We start from the raw sequence: 10,619 nt of genomic DNA on the forward strand, positions 1-10,619 counted from the left end.
TCACCTCCCTCACCTTCTCCTCCCAGCAGAATTCCCAGAGGCTGGACTTCACCACTCTCCTGGTTGCAGGGTGCTGGTACATAGAAATGAGGATATTGGTGCTCAGGGGAAGCAGGAGCATGACCGTCCCGCAGACTTTGCTTGAACACCTGCCTGTGGGCAATGTCCTCTTGGAAGTCCCATCCTAAGGGGAGGGCGGTCAAGCTGTGCTGGGGCCGGGGCAGGGCTTGGGGCTGGGATGAGGGGAGATTCCCTACAGGACTGACCAGGAGAGCAGGGCTGGGAGGAGCAGCACCTTTCTCCTCTTTCCTCCCTTCCTCCTTCCTTTTCTCTCTCATCACCTATAAAATGCTGTGCTCAGCGTATTGTATGAGATACAACCGCCGCAACCACAGCCGGGCTTGACACTTGGCCACTGTCTTGCAGGAGCTCCGTCCCAGTGAGGGGGTAAGACCCAGGTGGGAGTGGGAATTTCTTGGCCTAGATTCCCATAAATTGCCCCATGCTGGATGTTTGGGGCGGGGGGGTGGGGCGTGAATAAGAAACGAATCTTGTGATGTGATAGCCCTAGCAGAGCAACGATGTCACCTTTTGGAAGCTTAGGTCACGCTGAGTGTAGAAAGTTCCAGAACTACAGAGGCAAGGGGACAGCTACACTTGGGAGCAATATTACTACCCTCCCCTGCCCCACCCCCCTTTCTCCCCTGAGTAATGGCTTCCCAAAGATATCCCTCTCCTAATCCCTGAATTTGTGACTGTGTTACCTTACATGGCAAAAGTGGCTTTGCTGGTGTGATGAAAGTAAGGATCATGTGATGAGGAGCTTACTCTGGATTATCTGAATGGGCCCAGTGCAAACACAAGGTCCTTGTAGGAGGAAGTCAGGATCCTCAGAGACAAAGCGTAAGGACAGAAACTGAGGTCAGAGGAGTTTTGAAGATGGTTTTGAAGATGGAGAGGGACGGCCACACGAGGTGGTATTAGAGGCTGTGAAAGAGTTCCCCAGAGCTCTGAGAAGGCTCGGAGCCCTGCTGACCCATTTTAGATTTCAGACCTCCTGAATTGTAAGACTATAAATCTGAGCTGTTTAAAGTCATTAGGTTTGAGGTAATTTGGTACAGCTGCAATAGGAAGCTAATACAGTCCCCTTTGCCTTCTCTGTGATCTTTATGAGGTTCCCTGCTACAGTTTGAGTGTGTCCCCAAAGGGGAGCTGGAAGCTTGGCCTCAGTGTGGGGGTGTTGGGGTGGCAGAACTTTAAAAGGCAGGGCATGGATCGAGGTGGTTAGAAAAGTGGCGCTGCTTCAGCAGGGCTTGTGCTGTCTTGCAGGAGTTCTAGTTCTCTTGGACTAGATTAGTACCACAAAAACAGACTGTTATAAAGCAAGACCACCCCATGTATTTGCCCCCTTCTGCAAGACTGTCGCCCTTCCTGCTTATACGCCATATTGTGATACATCCAGGGAGGTCCTCGCCAGGGGCTAAGCAGATTGATCCACCCAGTCTTGGTCTTTAATCCTCGAAATTTATAGGCTAAATAAACTTCTTTTCTTGATAAAGAATCCAGCATCAGGTATTTTGTTATAGTAACACAAAACAGACTAATACACTAGAAGAAAAAATGCTATCATTTGAAGTTATGGTAGTGAAAAACAAGGGAAATATATTTAGAATATATAAAGTTAAAGGAAAACTGATTAATTTATAGAGTTTAATAATAAAAAGACCCCAAGGCACATTTTTTTTTTTTTTTTTAATGAGCAAAGAATGTGAACACATAGCAATCAGGAAAAGAAAGGTGAATTGTTCTGTGCTGCTAAAATAGAAAGATTCTTTCCAGTGTGTCTGAGTGAAGAAAAGTAAGTTACAGACCACCTACGGGGCTATGACCCCATTTGTGTGAAAAATAAAATAGAGTCATACATACATGATCATACTTGTTCCTTTTTACTGGGAGGAATTATAAGAAAATGTTAGTAAAGATTGCCTTTGAAAAAATGATATTTAATTTTTAAAACTTCTCTGTTGTTTGAATTTTTGAGGTTATTAGATTTTTAAATGTTAACAAGGCTATCTGACCAGTGATATTATGATTCACTTTTGGTTTTCTTCTTGGTAATTTTCTTAAAAAATAAATAAAAATAAAAATAAAAAGTTCCAAATAGCATAATATAAAGTGGACCCCATATGGAGAAATCTGGCAAAGACTACCATGATATATACAGATGAAAATTCCTGCAAATAGGAAGACCAAGTGGCTCCGTGAGGTTTTACTACTCAGGCTTCTCCTGGGGGACCAGAGTCAAAAGTAGTGTGGTAGGTTCCAGACCCCTGTGCACTGAGATCTCTCCCAGGAGTCGCTAAGGTCTTGGAGCTAACCATGATTATGTCATCAGTCTGGTCCCTCCAGGGCTTTGGGAAACACAGATTTGTATTCAGGTCCCAGTTTTGCCACTCACCACCATATGACCTCAAGCAAGGGACTTGCTCTGAGCGTTTGTCTTTCCATCTGTAAAAATGGGGATGGTAAGAACGTGTGTCGTCAGGGGTACCGTGAAACTGAAATAAGAGAATGCCTATGAAGTGTCCTGCATGAGTCAGCCGAGCAGGAACACAACAATACCAAGTGCTCTCCTTCCTTCTGCTTACTCCTACACCTATCAAGGGCTGAAGGAGACTCCCGTTTCCACGTTAGCGTATTTGCCTCTGATTTGCTGTCTCTACCAAATTGTAGAAGGTGGATGAAGCGTGTGAGCTCTCAAGACTCACTTCATGCAGGCACCTTCCCCTCTCCCTGATGCACATTTTTGCATCTCTGCCGTAGCTGAACTAAGTACCGTTAACCCACATGCCTACCGCCCATGACGGGGTAGGCAAGAACAGGCACACTTTGTTCCCAGAGCCCCTGTGGCAATGTACTAGTTGACAAAAAGTGGAGCAATCCGACTTTTAGCTGCTCCAGGTGGAAGCTGGGACTGCATGTACCAAGCTTAAAGGGAAAGACGAACCCAGAATCCAGGGATTCACGGGGCTTAAGAATTCCTTCCTCTCATGCTGCCTCACACCAGCAGCCTCCCTGCGCCCCTGTCAAGGAGTTTAAATGAGACAGGGGGAGACTCCACAAGGCCAGTGCAGATTGCTAGAGGCCCCTCCAGTCTCCTCAGGCCCTCAGAGATGTTTACTATTTCCCAGCAAAAATTCTCTTACCCCTTCTCTCTCATTCATTTGTCATGCTACAGGTTTCTGAGGAAGTCTTGAAGCACCATTGCCCTGGGCTCTGGTCAGCGCTGCAGGGATGAGGCCATAGGGCAAGGCCACTCTGGTGGCCAGAAGAGCGGTGAGGAGGCTCTGCAGTGCATGGAATAGGGCCATAGAGAAATGGAAACCACCAATCAGTGCTTGCTGAGGACCTCATGGGAGCTGGGTAGTAGGGCTAGAAAGAAGCGGATGGAAGATTCCTGGCCTGAGGCTTGATTAGATTTGGGGACAAGTGGGAGTGGAAGGAGTCAAGGGTGACCAGGTTTCTAATTCAGTGGTGATGTTAACACTGCATAAAGAGAAGCAGCTTTGGAGCAGGGTGGTTTACAGAGCATGAGAATGAACTGAGGTCTAGACATGTTGGGTTTCCCACTGGGATGTCTGCGTGGTTCTTGCAGGTGGTTCCATCTGAATTCATGGTCCAGGAGCAGCATCTGGATGGGAGATGTGGATTCAGGAGTCACTGATAAATGGGTGGTCGAGGAAGGTGGGAGGGCTGGGGGTATAGCTCAGTTGGTAGAGTATTTGCCTTGCAAGCACAAGGCCCTGGGTTCAATCCCCAGCACTGCGGGGGGCGGGGGAGGTTGAGGAAGGTGGGAGAGGGTGAGATAGGAGGGAGGAGCCTGTACTTACAGGATGGGGGTGGGGGAGGTGAGAAGTCTAAGGGGAGTGAAAGGAGTTCATGGAGAAGAGGGTGCCGTGGTTACCCTGGAGCTCATCCCACATGGCAGGGCTCCGTGTCACCCACATGGATTGAGACAGGGTGGCGGGCCTAGGACAAGCTAAGCCATCCCTGCCAGGATTAGGGATGGCTACGTGACCCTCAGAGCCAATGGGAAATGAAAAGATGTGGGTGGGAGTGAGGGAAGAAAGGCGGGGTCCCTTCTGGGAAAAAGGGAATCCTCCACTGGAGGAGAAATCCCCCTGTAAGAGGGAAGTCAAGATGTGAAGTCTGATTCCCACGCACACTGGTCGTTGCCATAGTAGCCTGGAGTTGCCAGAGGTTCTCCCCATGAAGGGAGATGTAAGGATGAAGCCTGAATCAGAATCGACAGGGCAGAGAAAAACAGGCCCAAGGTGACATGGAGTCTCTAGATCAAGCTTTGCCTGACACTGATCCTGCCTCTAGACTTTTTGGTTTTGCAAATCAGTAATTTTCCTTTTCTGCTTAAGCTTGCCAGAGCTGAAGTTTTCTTTGTTTTGCTACTTGCAGCATGAAGAGCCCTAATTAATGCGCAAGCTGAGGAAGAGGCCTCCAGGGGTCAGTGGGAGGGGAAGTGTCAGGATCTCAGAAACTAAGAATCACTTTCACCTACAGCGCCCACAGATTTTCTGTTTTGCAATTTCTTTGCAGGTTTTTTTTTTTCTCCCTAACAGAAGAATTAATGTGTGCTAAAGTTGCTTACTCACTAAAAATAGTGAAAATAGGTTAGACTCCCCTTCTCCTTTATTTTTTTAAAAATATATTTTATTTTATTTATTTGGAGACAGGGTCTCACCCTGTTGCCCAGTCTGGCCTTGAATTCCTGTGCTCAAGTACTCCTCCTGCCTCAGTCTCCTGAGTTGTTGGGTTACCAGCAGAGGCCACTGAGCCCAGCTCCCCTGCTCCAGAGGCTGAAGCACCATCTGCATAATCTAGGGATGGTAGTGAAGCCAGAATTGAGGGCAGGTAGTTAGTGTAGAATAGGGAATCTGGTCAAATCGAGAAATGGAGGCCATCAGAATCAGGGAAGTTGGAGACCACCCCCGGGAGATTGGAATGTCTGTCTCCAGAAGAACCCTTTTGGTCACGAAGGTTACCTGCCTAACTATACCTCCCAAAATGTTGCAGGCAGGGAGTTGCTAATTAATGTCCCCTGGGCCCCTACCTACCTGAATCCTCCCTGTGGCCCTTCCCCTTGCCATCTGCTTCTCACCTTTTTTGTTACCAGCATCTCCTGGGCCTAGTCACAAAGGCAGGAAGGAGAGAGAAGTAGGGAGAGAACAGGAGAACAAAAGGGACCCTAATCTATAAAAGATGTTAGGTGCACTCACTTCTTGGGACTCTAGAACATCAGCCGTGGCTCCTTCTCTCTCCCAGGAGAAGTCTGTATTATTACCTTTAAATAAAACCTGCTTAATATCCTTGCTTTGGCGTGCTTCTCTAGTGTTCAAACTTCAACATCTGAGGAAGCAGAACTCACTGGTAAATGGCAGTATGAGATTTGAAGTTCCCACCAAGATCTATACCGAGGTGAGTGTCTCTCTCCATGCACCCCACATCTGCTTGAGGTGCATCTTTCTGTCTCTTTCTTTCTGGAGGGCAAAATGGGCACCCATTGGCTACTTAAATGCAGTTAGTACAGCCAACATCCTTCCAGACTCGGTTGAAAGGTTTCCCGGCCCAGGCAGTTCCCAATCACCTGCTCTGTGCAGAGGCATGTTGGACTCTGCCAAAGTCATTTCCTACTTTTCTGTCTAGGCCCAGAGCACAATTGTCATCAGTACACAGTGTCCCTAGTCCTGATCTACCTCGGATGCCTGGAGGCAGATGAAGGGTTGGAACAACTGCAGGGTTCTCTGGCCCGGGCTACTCTCAGGCAGATGCTAAAGGTTCCTTCTCCAGACTCTCCCTCCTGATGGCCCTAAGGGGTATCTAGGGTGATCAGTTGACAAATGGTACTGAGGGAAAGCGCCAATTACCTTTGCCTCTGTGTGGGCCGTATGACACTTCCCCCCACAGCCATCCCCTCCTGGATGTTCCCCTTCCCTCCCCGATCAGACTTTAGGAATTCAGATTGTAAGATTAAAAGAAAGACCTGGGATGATTAGTAAGAAAATGCCCAGGTTCCCATTGTTCCCATAGTTGGCCTTCACTAGTCTATCTAGAGTCTCCCCATTACTGTTCCTGTGCTTAAATGTGCTCACTGTGTTCTTTTTAGGTTGCAAGAGGGAGGCATTTAAAATCAACCTCTCCTGTGAGACCCTCCAAGAAAAGGGTGTTATATGTCTAACAACCAATAGATGTCCCCTCACCTTCCAGAGATTCCTTTGAGTCTACAGGGCAAAAAAAATAAGAAAAAGTGCACAATTTTTACTTTTGTTATGGTTTTTTCATAATTAGGAGTTTATAGGAGCAGGGAGGAAAGCAGTAACGCCCTTAAGTCTGAATCCTCCAAGGGTCTGTAGCACAGGGCAAACTGGGACTTTGCCAAAGAAGGCCAGAAATACCTGGCAAAGTCAGGTAGTGAGAGACAGGTTTTGGGTTTTTCTGGACCCTAAGGAAACTTAAACTTAGGGAGAAGTCCCTAATACTACTTCTAACTCAGATGGGAGCTTCTCTCTCAACAGTATTGCCCAATTACCACTAGCCTGTGTACTGTAAAATTACAAATGATCAAGAAAAGTGCCTTTCATATATCACCAGGCTTGGCCTCAGTAATCTCTACCATGACAGAAGAAAACCTGGAGGAATCACCTACTAAGGGAGAGAAATCAAGGGGACCCCTCCACACACACAACTTAAGACAGATAAAAATAAATTTAGGGAGGTTTTTGGAGGATCCAAATAAATATATTGAGATGTTTCAAAACTTATGCCAGGTATTTGACTTCACTGGGAAAAACTATGCTATTACTTAACCATCTAGAGCACAGGCAGTTTCCAGAAAACATCCTAACTGGGATTCAAATAATGAGCAGGATGCCTGGAAAACTATTAGATGAAGCCTTCAGGAAAGTCCTGCTATTTTCATGGAGAGACTCAGGAAGGAAATAAGAACACACACCACCCTGAATCCTGAATCCACAGGGAGCCACCTACTTTTTTTTAATTATTATTTTTATTTTTACAGACTGCATTTTGATTCATTGTACACAAATGGGGTACATCATTTCATTTCTATGATTATGCACGATGTAGATTCACACCATTTGTGTAATCCCACATGTACATAGGGTAATGATGCCTGTCTCATTCCACCATCTTTCCTACACCGCCCCCTCCTCCCTCTCATGCAGGGCTACCTACTTTTAAAGGATAAATTTATCTTTCAGTCAGCCCCAAACATTTAGAGGAAATTACAAAAATTGGCACATGGCCCCAGTCAATCCTTAGATGATCTTCTCCAGCTCACATCTTCCATTTTTTATAATAGAGATCAAAAGGAAAAGAAAGGGAGCATAAAGACAAGAAAAAGAGCTTATTAAAGATCATTCAAAACCGAAAACAACTGCAACTTTTTTAAAATTTTTGGTGCTGGGGATCCAACCCAGGGCCTTGTGCTTACAAGGCAAGCACTCTACCAACTGAGCTATCTCCCCAGCCCCAACTGCAAATTTTAATGCTTTGCAATAGCCCATGCAATTCACCCATTTTAGGAAGTAAAAAGCAAATTACTACCTGGTCCAAAACCTTAAAAAAATAAGCAATAATTTCCCTCCACCCTGTAGTTCTTAATCCATATACTTTGTTACTGGTAAATGGCATCATCAGTGGGACAGTGGACAGTTCCACTCCCTGCTTCGGAGCTGTCTGGCACACCATGGTCACATGACCTCTCACAAATGCACATTCCCGCTTAGAGACAGCGCAGCTTCTCACAGTCTGCAGGGAGGGATCATAGGTCCCTCAGCCTGATGCGTGTGGTCATGTACATGTCCTAGATCCCTGGTCACTTTCCTGCTTCTGTTACCCACCCAGAAGCCCACTTCTGCACCTGTTTGTGTTCAAGTCATGAATGTGCCTCGTCCCTCCACACCAGCTGCCCTGTGCTCAGGAAGGAAACCAGTCCCATGCCTAATGTTCGTCCGCCCCTTTCTCTGCCAGGCCCTGTACTCAATGGTGGACGTGGATTATCTCATTTGATCCTCACAGCCTCTAGCGGAAGGAGTCCTTCTGTCCCCCCACAGCCTCCCACAGCATCACTGCAGTCTAAAAGATTCAGACTTGGGTGTGTGTGCTGGAAAAGCAGATGTGGATTCTGGGTTCAGGCCTACCACTGGGCTCAGGGAGCAAAGGATCAGCCAGGAAAGTCAGAGAGAAATATGATAGTTCAGAGGCTAGAAAAGTTTCCACGTGGACTGCAGAGAGCGAGGTGAGGAAGGAGTGCTCCCCGGGGCTCCTCCCCGGGTTCCAGCAAGGGTCTTGGGTTCAAAGAATCCACATAGATCAGACTAGGTCCTCACTTGCTGCCAAGATCACAGCTGTTGCCCAGGATTTCCTAGTCCCTTGAGACTGGAGGCTCTGCCATGTCCCTGCCATCTGTGTGCCTCTCCATGGGGGCATGTGTGTGTATTATTTGCATCTTTGCCAAGTTCAGGAGATGGGGTGACAAGCAGGCTAGGCCTCACTGCCATTCCCCTCTGATGTCCCCCCAGGACACTGTCTCCACCTCCAAGTCTGCCCCTTTTCTGGTTAGGAAAAACTCCAGCTGCTTCTGCCTCACCCCTCCAGTCCCCTACCCATCCCGCAAGCCAGCACAATTCCCCTGAAAACAGGTTTTCACAAAACAAAAACCAGGAAGGAAAGGAGGTGTCTTCAGGGGCACACGCTGCCCTGCCCTGCCCTGCCCCTCCCCAGCCCTGCGTGTCTCCTCATTTGGTTCACATCCACTGACTTCTGCAGGGAAGTGTGAGCTGCATTATTGGCCTTGGCCTCAGCACACAGTGGGTGCTCAGATGCAGCTGTGGAGAAGGAAGGGAGCGAGAGTGGGAGGGAGGCGGAGGAGGAAGTGGACACAGTCTGCAGGCCGGGCGAGGATCTTTAGTGACTTCTGTCTCCTCATTCCTCTCAAGGCCACTCCTCTTTGGCCTCCGGGTTTCCTTCCCTGGGAGGAAAAGCATGAACTCTCTACCTGGAAGCACCTTGGTAGACTACCCTCCATGGTTCCTTTCACAAAATGCTGCGTGGTTTGGAGAGAAAGCACACAGGCTTTGAAACCTGATGGAACTGGGTATGAATTCCATCTTAGTGACCTTGGCAAGTTACCTATTCTCATCTGTAAGATGGAGACACTTAGTGGATTACAGGAGCTGCTAGTATGTACACAAGTCAGGCAAATGGTATATGCTCAAGAAATAGAGTGATTATTCATACCGCCCTGAATTTCATTCATTTAGCCCAGGCTGATGAGCACTGTTATGGTTTGGAGTTGCACTGTCCCCACAGAGCTCATCTGCTGAAGACTTGGTCCCCAATGCAGTAATGTACATGGGACTTCTAGGAAATGACAGATCATGATGGGTCTAACCTCACCAGTGGATCAATCGATCTGATGGGTTAATAATATGAAAGGACTACTGGGAGGTGGGAACAACTTGGAGGAAGTAGGTCCCTGGCAGTGTACCCTGGAAGGGTTCATCTCCCCAGCCCCTTCCTCTCCCTCTCTCTCTCTTACTTCCTGACTGCCATTGAGTTGAGAAGCCTTGCTCCACTATGTCCTTCCACCATGATGCTCCACCTTATGTTAGGCCCAAAGTAATGGAGTCAGCCAGCCATGGATTGAAACTTCTGAAACTGTGAGCCAAAACAAACGTTTCCTCCTCTAAGCTGTTTATTGTCAAGTATTTTGGTCACAGAGATGAAAAGTTGACTAACACAAGTACCTACAGGCTCTTTTCTCACTGAACTTCCTTATGGAAGTTTCTACATGCCCCTTACTTCCTGGCAGGCATATATGGGGCACTTATGATGCTAAGGGTCAGGAACCTGGGGATGAAGAAAACAGAGTCCTGCCCACTGATGTGAATTCTGTCCACTCACATTGTCTCCAAGAATTCTGGTCGCCCTGGTTCTTCCTGTTCATCTCCCTCCAATGCCCCCTGGGTGCAGTGTACTCTCTGGGGAAGGAAGGGGCTTTGATCTCCTTCAGCCTCTGCCAGGTGTCTCGAACCTGGGAGCTTCCCTGAGCACAGTCTGGGGTTACTCATCTCCTTACCTTCAGGCCAGATGCTGTCCATCTGTCACTGCCCAGGAGGAGGAGGGCCATCTCTTCCCATGACCCCCACCCCCTGTGAACACTCCTGATCCTGGCTCCTGGTTCTCTTCTGCACACTCTTTCATCAGCTTCTCCCAGCTGAAGGGAATGGTAGGAGGAAGGACAGGGCCGCCTTGCTGAGGAGGCCTCTTTCTGGAAGGGTTCCCCAGACCAGAGAGGGGAGAAAGCAATTTGGTAACACTGACTGTTGGTGACACCAGGCCCTACACTTCCCTGGGGATATTTGGATCTCAAAAAAAGATGATGGGAATTTGACAAAGAATTTGCATATGTATAAAGAACTACAAATCAAGGAGGCAAAACCCCCCAATATAAACATGGAGGCTAAACACTTAGAATAGCCACTTCATGAAGAATCTATGACAGATCTGCTGAAATTTCAAGA

Source organism: Sciurus vulgaris (assembly GCF_902686455.1).
Source record: "Sciurus vulgaris genome assembly, chromosome: 2".
NCBI classification, from domain to species: domain Eukaryota; kingdom Metazoa; phylum Chordata; class Mammalia; order Rodentia; family Sciuridae; genus Sciurus; species Sciurus vulgaris.